The 9,749-nt window shown below is 33.2% G+C and overlaps 1 long non-coding RNA gene across 2 annotated transcripts; it reads left to right on the top strand.

The window, feature by feature from the left end:
- The first annotated feature begins 4,839 nt into the window (after window positions 1-4,839).
- On the top strand, window positions 4,840-6,462 carry LOC107991721 (uncharacterized). Of its 2 annotated transcripts, XR_007823399.1 has the most exons (4): window positions 4,840-5,301; window positions 5,409-5,599; window positions 5,686-5,859; window positions 5,973-6,462. It is a non-coding gene; the product is annotated as an uncharacterized LOC107991721 (long non-coding RNA). The 2 variants fall into 2 exon arrangements; XR_007823398.1 differs by having other exon boundaries at window positions 5,686-6,462.
- The last annotated feature ends 3,287 nt before the right edge of the window (window positions 6,463-9,749 follow it).

The raw sequence follows: 9,749 nt of genomic DNA, 5'->3' as shown, positions 1-9,749 counted from the left end.
GTTATTAGAACTGTTAAAAGCAATGTTCTTAATGGGTACTACTATCTCTAGTTCATTCTACGAAGCTAAACAAAAATTGTGTGACTTAAGTCTAAGATACGAGACCATTTATACGTGTAAGTATAATTGCATATTGGAAGAAATTTGGTGCTTTTCAACAATGTTCAACTTGAGGTGATTCTCGTACAAGGTTAGTCCTAACAAAGGGGGGAATTCGCATAAGGTGTTGCGCCACTTTCCATTGATACCGAGATTACAGTGATTGTTTGTATCGTAAGAAGACTCCTCTAACATGAGATGGCATAAGGATAAACGAGTTGAAATAGAGGATGTGTTATGACATCCAGCTGATGTAGAGGGATGAAAGCATTTTGATCGTGAATCTCTTGATTTCGCTTCAGATTCAGGAACGTTCATTTGAGATTAGCTTCATATGGGTTTAATCCGTTTAGGAATATAAGAACCTCGTAGAATATATGTGGCATGTGGTGTTAATTCCTTACAATTTGCAGCCTTGGAAATGCATGAAAGGGTCCAACTTCTTCATTTCATTGCTCATACCCGGTCCAAGATCTCCTAGCAGGAAAATTGATGTTTACCTCCAACCATTGACTGAGGAATTGAAAGAGTTACGTTATGGACTTTTGGTGTTCATACGTATGATTCTTTTACTATTCAGTTCTTTCAATTGTATGCAGCCTTGTTTTGGAGAATTAATGACTTCTCAGAGTATGGTGACTTATAAAGGTATCAGGCATGTCCCATATGCATGGGAGATAAATCGTCATTCAGGATAAGAGGGAAAATATCTTTCATGGAACATCGACATTATCTTCCAAAGAACCACATTTGGCGAGGAAGTAAGCTACATGATGGAAAGGTAAAGCGTAGGGCTCCTCCAGTGGTAATGAATAGGAATGAAATCTTAGAACAACTAGATTTGTTAGACTTTCCAGTTATGAGTAAACATCTCTCACTAAAAGATAAGAAAAGAAAGTGACCTCTCAATTAGACTAAGAGAAGTATCTTTTCCAAACTTTTTTACTAGTCTAGGCTACTATTACGTCAAACACTTGATGTAATGCATATTGAGAAGAATGTTGGTGACAACTTAGTTGGTGCATTGTTGAAAATATTGAAGGAAAAATGAAATATACCATGAATGCTCGGTTGCACTTAGAGGATTTGAAAATAAGAAAGGATTTACACCTAATAGAATCGGTAATAGATTTGTGAAGCCACATGCAAGTTACACGCTGATTAGCGGCGAGCGAGTTGCATTTTGTGAGTATTTAAAATTAGTTAAGTTTCCCAATGGATTTGCTTCTAATATTTCACAATGTGTGAATGATAGAGACGGAAAAATGTGTCCTCTGCTGTTATTGAATTGTATAGTTTTTTCGTCACTTTTACGCAAGAATGATAAGAATAAGTGATCTGGACCAATTGCAATCAAATATCATAATCATGCTTTGCAAATTGGAAAGAATATTCCCACCTGTCTTCTTTGATGTAATGATACACCTTGTCGTTCACCTACCATACGAAAACAAAGTTACTGGTCCGGTCTCTTATAGTTGGACGTATCCTATTGAAAGAAGTCTATGCACGTTAAAAAAATTTGTTTGAAACAAAGCACATCGTGAATGGTCTATTGCAAAAGCATATATGATGAATGAATGAGGGACTTTTTGTTCGAGATACCTAAGTAGGATTGAGACTCGATTCACTAAAGATGAATGAAATGATTATATCATTTCCAATGACGAGGTAATTATTGAGTCTGAAGTGTTCGTGCAGAAAGTACAACCATTAGGGGTATCAAGTTTACGAACCCTATCATAGGAAGAGAAACGCCCACACATTGGTACATTCTCAACAATGTAGATGAAATAGTGGACTACTACAAGTACGCATTTCTAACCTTCGGCTTCATTGACTATTTTAAATATTTGTTATTGTCGTCACATAAACTCATAATTATCTACTTTAGAAAATACTTGAGGTTGATACATTGTCAAACTCAAAGCACTTCTCAATTGTATAAAAGGAACTTACAATTATTTACATGAATTTCAAGTTCTAAAAATGCATGAAAGAGAAAACCTTTCTCGTGATTTCTTCTCACTCGCGATGGAACCTTCATTTAAGGTTTGTCTTACAGTGGATGCATTGTCGGTAGGGTACGATTTAACACGGTAGAGTGTGATTTCCAATGCACTACACAAAACAGTGGAGTCATGGTAGTCAGTTAAAACAGTGACAATGGAAGTACCGGCAACAATTTCTATGGTTTTTTAGATAAAGTATTGGACGTTCAATATATGCTAGGATGACGTGTTTAGCTATTCAAGTGTAGATGGTTTGACACCGACAACAACAAAAGTCATATGATACACGTGAAATTAGGCTACAAATCAATCAACACGTCGTATTTTTTGTTCCAGAGGAACCGATCATTCTCACGACCCAAACACATCAGTATTTGTTGGAATTTATGTCCTAAAACTCATAGATAGTAAACATAATCCATTGATCGTAGTTAATAAAGTGTTATTATTATAATTTCAATAAGTGGTATTGATTATATTATTAGTTTTATCTTAATAACCTAAAATCAATAAACTAACATCCTAAGTTGTTTGATGAGTCTTGAACAGTATGAAGAGACATACATGAATCGATGTTCGAGATCAGCTTAAAAGGTATATAGTATAGGGATATGGTTGGGTACCTTATCCTAGTAACACTATGGATACGACTCACTTTGTATTTGATACAAATGCAATGATCTAACACGTTTGTGTAGGCAACCTACGAATGAGGATATCCTATGCAATGAGTTGGCATAAGACCATATCACAAAATAGTAACCACTAGATGTAACTTCGTTAACTAGTTAGGTTTCTATTTCATTACAATGACTTAAGTAATATAGTCTTAATCTTGAGTGTATTATGAACTCCTGTTCACGAGGGATTATATTTCGATTTGTACGGGTGAGAGTGGCCAGATTGTCAACTCAATATGCTTATCATTTTGGGGACAAGACCAAGTGGGGAGCTGGAAACATAAGCACACAAGATGGAATTCACTCCTTCTTGACTTTAGGATAAGTAGATGAGTGTTCTCTTAAATAATGTCCCCGGAACTTGAACAAAGGGTTCTACCCTCTATAGGGCACGAGAGGGGTTTCTGTTTAGTGGTTGGACCAAAGAAAGGTTGTTTATTAGAGTAGCACTGGTATTTAAGGACTAGAAGCAACCCAAGGGTAAAATAGTAATTTGACCCATCTGGTGTTACGAATACTTGTGAAGGACTAAGTTACTGGAATTGGTATATATCCATAGACACAGAAATACATCTACAGTGAGAAGAGTTCAGTTGTGAGTCTTTAGTGGAGTGTACACACAGTTAACGAATATTGATTAATATGGTTAATGAGTTTAGCCAATTAATCTCATATCGTTGTAGCTTTTGATTTGTAGGTCATTTAGGTCTCATTTTTAGCTCGTAAAGGGTGATAAGATTTATTTGTATTGGTTGTAATTTGAAATGTTCAATTTTACTTTGGAAATTAATATAATGTATTGGTGATACATTATAATATAAAGTTTATATTTTAATTAAACTTTATCTTATAAATTTAATTTTGGTTATAATTCAAAATTAATTTATAAGAGAATAAAATATTTGAATGAGTTCAAACATTAATTTAATGTGAATTAGATACATATTAAAATTATAGGTTAAAATTTAATGTGTATATGATACACATTAAAACTATATGTTAGAAGAGAAATTTATATTTGAATATGATTTAAATTTGGATTAAATTAAATATAAGATATTTAATTTAGAAATTAATTAATTAGAGAATTAATTAATGGTTTACTTTAATTTGATATAATTAAATTAATTAAATTAAAACTATAGGTTATGTGAGACATATTCATTTAAATACGATTTGAATGAAATATTAATTAAATTAATTATTTTAATATAATATTATTAATTTAATTTATTAAATTAATAGAAAATGAGGGTGGTTTTCCCACGTTCCCATATTCTCTTTAACTTCCCTCTTCTTTCGAATAAAGAAGAGGGAGTTATACGTACGAAAAAAATACTAAAGTGCGAGTTCTTTTTGCGTACTACAATTCTCTCAAAAAGAAAATCTCACTCTCTAAAAATTCCACTTCTCCCGTTGTTGTTCCCACAAACCAAAATCTTAACCAAGAGAATAAGGAGGTCTCCAAGTAGTGTCCCAAATTTGGTGTTTAGTAGATTCAGAGTCGTCAATGTGCGTAAGTATTCTTCCTCTTCTCTTTAATTTTTTTTAATTTGAAAGCATGATTAGCCTCTAGGAAATTTGTTTCTGTTATTTGCCAATGTATTTGATATTTTTAACTTCCCAATTAAATTAAGTTTGTGGTCTCTGTTAGTTTTTTGGCTGTGTAAGGTCTCTCATCCCTTCAATATTTTACCTTGATGACCTAAAAAATGGTACCAATTGGCAAGTTGTTGAAGTAGTCCAAAATAAATGTATATGGGATGTGCCCGAGGTTGAAGATGTTGAGACTGAACAATTGAATGAATTGAAATTGTTGTCGGACATCGTGTGAATGAACACATTGAGGATGATACTCTGTGCAGACTTGATGTTGATCTCACGATTGTTGAAAGACTGGTTGTGCATCATGTCGTTGATGACTTCATAAACGATGATGATGAACAATTATCACCTTAAATCGGATCAAGCAACCACGAATAACGTCTGGAGACCACATATCCACATATTTCTTTTTGTTTAGATTATCTTTGAAATATTATCATTTATTTAATTAATCTTGGTTTTCATATTCACACGTACTATGTCGTCATTTCCTATAGGTTTCTAAGAGATAGATGATATATTTCTGGAGTTCGATGACGTTCTAAATAATAATAACGTGGGATCATCCTCAGTGGGTGACACTTCATATTAGTCTCGTTACTTTGATGATAATTGTGAACATATAAAGTTGTGTTTCTGATAGCCTTTTGTTTCTTAGATGGGGCCCAAACCACTCTTCCTAAGAGAGACATCAACACTCTCGAAATATGGAGTTTAAGAGATACATCCATAAGAATGGAAAGATTCTGATCACCATCGCTCTAGGAGCGAAAAAGCAAATCTCTCCACATGTTGTTTGATTCAGCAACATCAATGGTTGTGTAAGAGATATATTTCCAATCCGCTATCTTTAGTAGGTTGATGTTCCACCAGGATACATCAAGGTGGTCAAGTGCGCTCTACAGGTAACTTTAGTAATTAATTCGCATTTATTTTAAACATACATAAGTATAAACCTAGCTAATACGTGTGTTCTTTACTTTATAACGCTATTTCGTGCTTGATTTCACAGATCAAGCACTTAATAGATTTGTTGAGCATCAAATGCTCACATCTTTCAAGGAGCTTAGGGGAGACTGTCATAGATCTTTTAAAAACTACAGCGACCCTAAACAAGCACGTGCCAACCCAACGCACAGATTGGTGAATCGTCGGAAAGATTGACACTTCATATGCGATCACTATTTTAGTCGAACATTTCAGGTGATTTACATATTGTAATGTTACTCCACATTACTTCATTCTTATTTTTTTCTGCATGTATGATTTTAAAAAATGTTTGCATGCAGGAGCAATTAAGGACCAACAAGGTTGCTAGATAGAAGCAGTCTTATAATCATAGCAGTGGATCCAAGTCGTTCCTACAACGACAACATAAACTCATTGAACAACAAGGTCAGCCAGTGAACCGTGTGGAGTTGTTTAGAGAAACACACGCTAAGAGTGGCCAATTCGTTTTACAGGTAGTCGTGGATGCCCATGTAAGTTTATGAAAATCTTTTGTTTTATTTTCTACTTTTAATTGTGAGTTCATAATTTAAAACTTTTCGTACATAATCAAATGTTGGAACTCCAGTCCCAACCCACCCCAGAAGGTTTTCAATCACTCTCCGAAGATAAGATATGTGAGACCGTTTTAAGTAGATGGTCGGGCTACTCAAAAGGTCTTGGTTGGGGCTCCAAGCCCAAGTCCTGAAAGAGTGGAAGTAGTTCTTCGTCTTCATATGAGCAAGTACTCTAAAGAGGTTAGCAAACTAAGAGCTAGCCTTGAAAACGCTAATTAAATGTTTAATTGAAGAACAACAAATAATGTCAAAGTTGCATGCCCGACAAATGGAAGAAATGAAGAGGATGATTGAGGAAATTAGTCAGGCACAGAGAGGACCTTGAACACTTGCGATGTTTTTTTTTAACTTTTAAGTTGTGTAATTTGTTATCAGTGGTATATATCTAAATTTAGTTGTATGTCATTGTAGGTGTGGATTTGAAGGAATATGGTGTCCGTGGTGATAGGAGATAATGTATTTTTTTTCTATTTTCTGTAATTTCTTCAATAAATTTGTAATTGTTCGACGATAACATTTAGTTTCTAATATAAATTACAATTTGATATTTTAATAATTTTTTATTAATTTTGTGTTAGTTATTTTTTAGAATTTTTTTCAATTTAAATTGAATCCGAACCCAAAAAAGTACCGCACGAAAAATAATTGAATATAATAATTGGAAAAAATAGATTAAAAATATCTCCCAATGCATAAAAGGCATCGGGAATGATACCCTTCCCCTGACATTGTGAGCAACGCACCGAAAAACCTTCTCTCAACGCCACGTTGGGAATGCCTTTCTCCCGACGCTTAGAGAAAATGTTGGCAATGCCCTATTTCTGACGTTCTTTATCTGTTGACAATAGCAGCATCGAGAAAAAGGCATTCTCGAGCCTTCCCATTTGCGCGTCAGAAATTCCTCCCCTGACGCACTACTGCCAACTTCCTTTCCGACGGCACCATGTACGTCGGGAGATCTTTTCCTGACGTCTTTGGGTATCTATGCCGACGTGGGTTGGTGTCAGGAGATCCCTAATTTCGTGTAGTAGCTACAACCCTATTTATATTACTTAAAATATACGAAAGAATACAACAGCTAATTTTATGTCCTTTCAACTACTTCAATAAATGAAAATACATAAATTAAATAAGTACATATTAAAGATGTGAATGAATCTAAAAATGCATTAAAGATGTGAATAAATCTGAATTTCTAGATTCATTGGGTCCCTTGGGTGTCCAAGTGATTCTCCAAGTTCTAACTCATCATTAAAGACTGAAAATTTTGCTTGAAAGTTAATCGTTCTATGCTTAATGCCAATTATTTGCATTCTCCCCTTCTTCGAGAAGATTTGTCCTTAAATCTTAAGTTCACCTTGTAAAGCCATTTTATAAAGTTAATTCTCAAACTTGATTGAGGTAATTCTGTTTATCATTTGATATCAGAGCTTTGGCTTTAAACAGATTATGTATTTTCCTTCTTTTTTTTTTTCATATTTGTTTCCTAACCAAATATCGATCTATCCATCTTTTCTTGTGACCTTTCATCTTCTTTTTGTTTCTTCATCTTTCAAATTATTAGCTAGAAAATTTCAAAAAAAAAGTGACTTTTCATCTTCTATTTGTTTTCATACTTATTCTGTGCTGAAAAAATTATAAACAAATCCCAAAAAAATCTTCTTTTTCATTTTTATTAAAAAAGAAAACTTTGCAATCTTGTGACTTTTCACATTCTAAGCAAGCTAGGTTGAAATGTTTTTGCATGATTTTTGTAAAAGTACTACAAAATTTGCATAAGTTTGAAATTTAGAAATCTTACGCTATGTTTCACAAAAGAAGTAACAACAACCATGATAATCTTTGGAAGGATATTCAAGAAAATTTAGTTGAGTTACGTAAACCTATGAATTGCATAACTCAATTGAATGAAAAATTGAAGTTGCAAGAGCAGACAAGAAAGAATCATATCACATAATCTATTACAAATCAAGTAGGTTGTCCAATTTTTTAAGATGACCAACCAAATCAAGCTGTGAGAATTGATCCATCCGCTGAAAATGATGGTTTCAATGAAGGGTTCTTTGAAATAAATGAGGGTGATCATCAAAGTTCGAATTACTTATGGAGAGCGACAAAATATCTAAGAATGGAGTCATGATAAAGACTCTAGAAAAATGTGATGAGAAAGAAGAGATGCAAAATGTGTGATGAGAAAGAAGAGATGCAAAATGCAAAGAAATGTGAAACATTGATGACAAAAGAAAAGAAAGTTAGTTTTGATTAAGAGGGGAAGCGAAAGAAAATACCAAAATCATGAGAGCCAGTGTACTTTGCACTCTTACATTTTTTTGCTATTATTATTATTTTGATCATGATGGTTTAGAGGAGACCTTCAAAATGACTTGAATGCAACACTCATGAAGTTCATATTCTATACAAAAGAAGTGGATATCATTCAACTATTAGAGTGATCTCGAGACGATGACTACAAAATGGTTTTACAAAGCAAACTTAAGATTCAAAAATGAATCTTCTCAAAGAAAGAATGATTAACTTTCAAGCTAAATTTCCAGCCTTTAATGACGAGTTAGAACTTCAAGAGTCATTTGGATACCCATGGGACATAATGAATCTAGAAATTTATATTCATTCACATCTTTAATGCATTTCTAGATTTATTATGTCCTATGGCTGTCCAAGTGACTCTTGAAGTTTCAATTCATCATTAAAGATTGAAAATTTAGTTTGAAAGTTAATCATTCTATTCTTCAGATGATGAATGTCAATTATTTGCTTATCATCTTCACTGAGGAATTTGGAGAGGTGGAAGATGAAATGATAGAATGGTAAAAAATATTCTGTACAAAAGTCTATTTATGTCACCCTTAATCCTGAGTGCTTCTTATAGGGGTTAAAAAGGTGAGCTTCTCTCTAATGATGGCTTGACACATTGCACTTAGGTAATGCTGTGCCAAATTATCGCGTCTCAAGTTTATAGGGTTCGGTATTTTTTGGTCAAAGTCAACTACCAACTTGCTTAATTTGGTGGCTATCAACCACACTTGGCCTTTAGTGTTTTCATTGCTTGCTCAACTTGTCATGTGGTTCCATTGAACACCTCTTTGTCCCTTTACTTCGTGCCAGTTCCAATTGCCTTCTTCCTGTGTTTCGTTTGAGATTATAGCTTTCGTTCCTTACAGAATAAACACTTTTTTTTAACCAATTTTTGCATCCAAAATTATAAAAAGTCATGATATACAAGAAATTAAGTTTTATAACTATGTAATCGCATAATCGAGTTTTTTCTTATGAAATTATCTCAAGTTAAGAAAATCTCTACTTCACCTCAAATAAATGAAACATTTTTAAAAAATCACATTTTTTTGTTTAATGTGTGTTGTTTTTTTAAAAAAATAATCTAATAATTGAATATAAATTATGCTTTTGTAGTACTTCGAAGCACGATCTCCAGGTTTTAAGCTTGTCAAATGGATCTCTTTGGATTTTATAATCTTAATATTACCAGAAATGAACATTTTAGAACAATTATTTATTCCTTAAATATAAAAAATACTACATCCCAAACATAATTCTTAACTTTCCATAAAACAAATTGCAATAAAAGTGGAACGTATGGAGATGATTGATGCAGGGATACAACTTTAGAAGTAAAATCGAATACTATATGTTTAAGAATCCAGCTAAAAGTCCACTCGTTCCTTTTTAAGCACAATGATAGAGTTGACACATCTTTGATTCAAGATTCCAATGAAGACTTTACCAAACCAACAAATTGATATTTTTAA

Source organism: Cucumis melo, chromosome 9, assembly GCF_025177605.1.
Source record: "Cucumis melo cultivar AY chromosome 9, USDA_Cmelo_AY_1.0, whole genome shotgun sequence".
In the NCBI taxonomy this organism is placed as follows: domain Eukaryota; kingdom Viridiplantae; phylum Streptophyta; class Magnoliopsida; order Cucurbitales; family Cucurbitaceae; genus Cucumis; species Cucumis melo.
The sequence above is the reverse complement of the archived record's forward strand: the minus strand, read 5'-3'. Positions and strand labels throughout refer to the sequence as shown.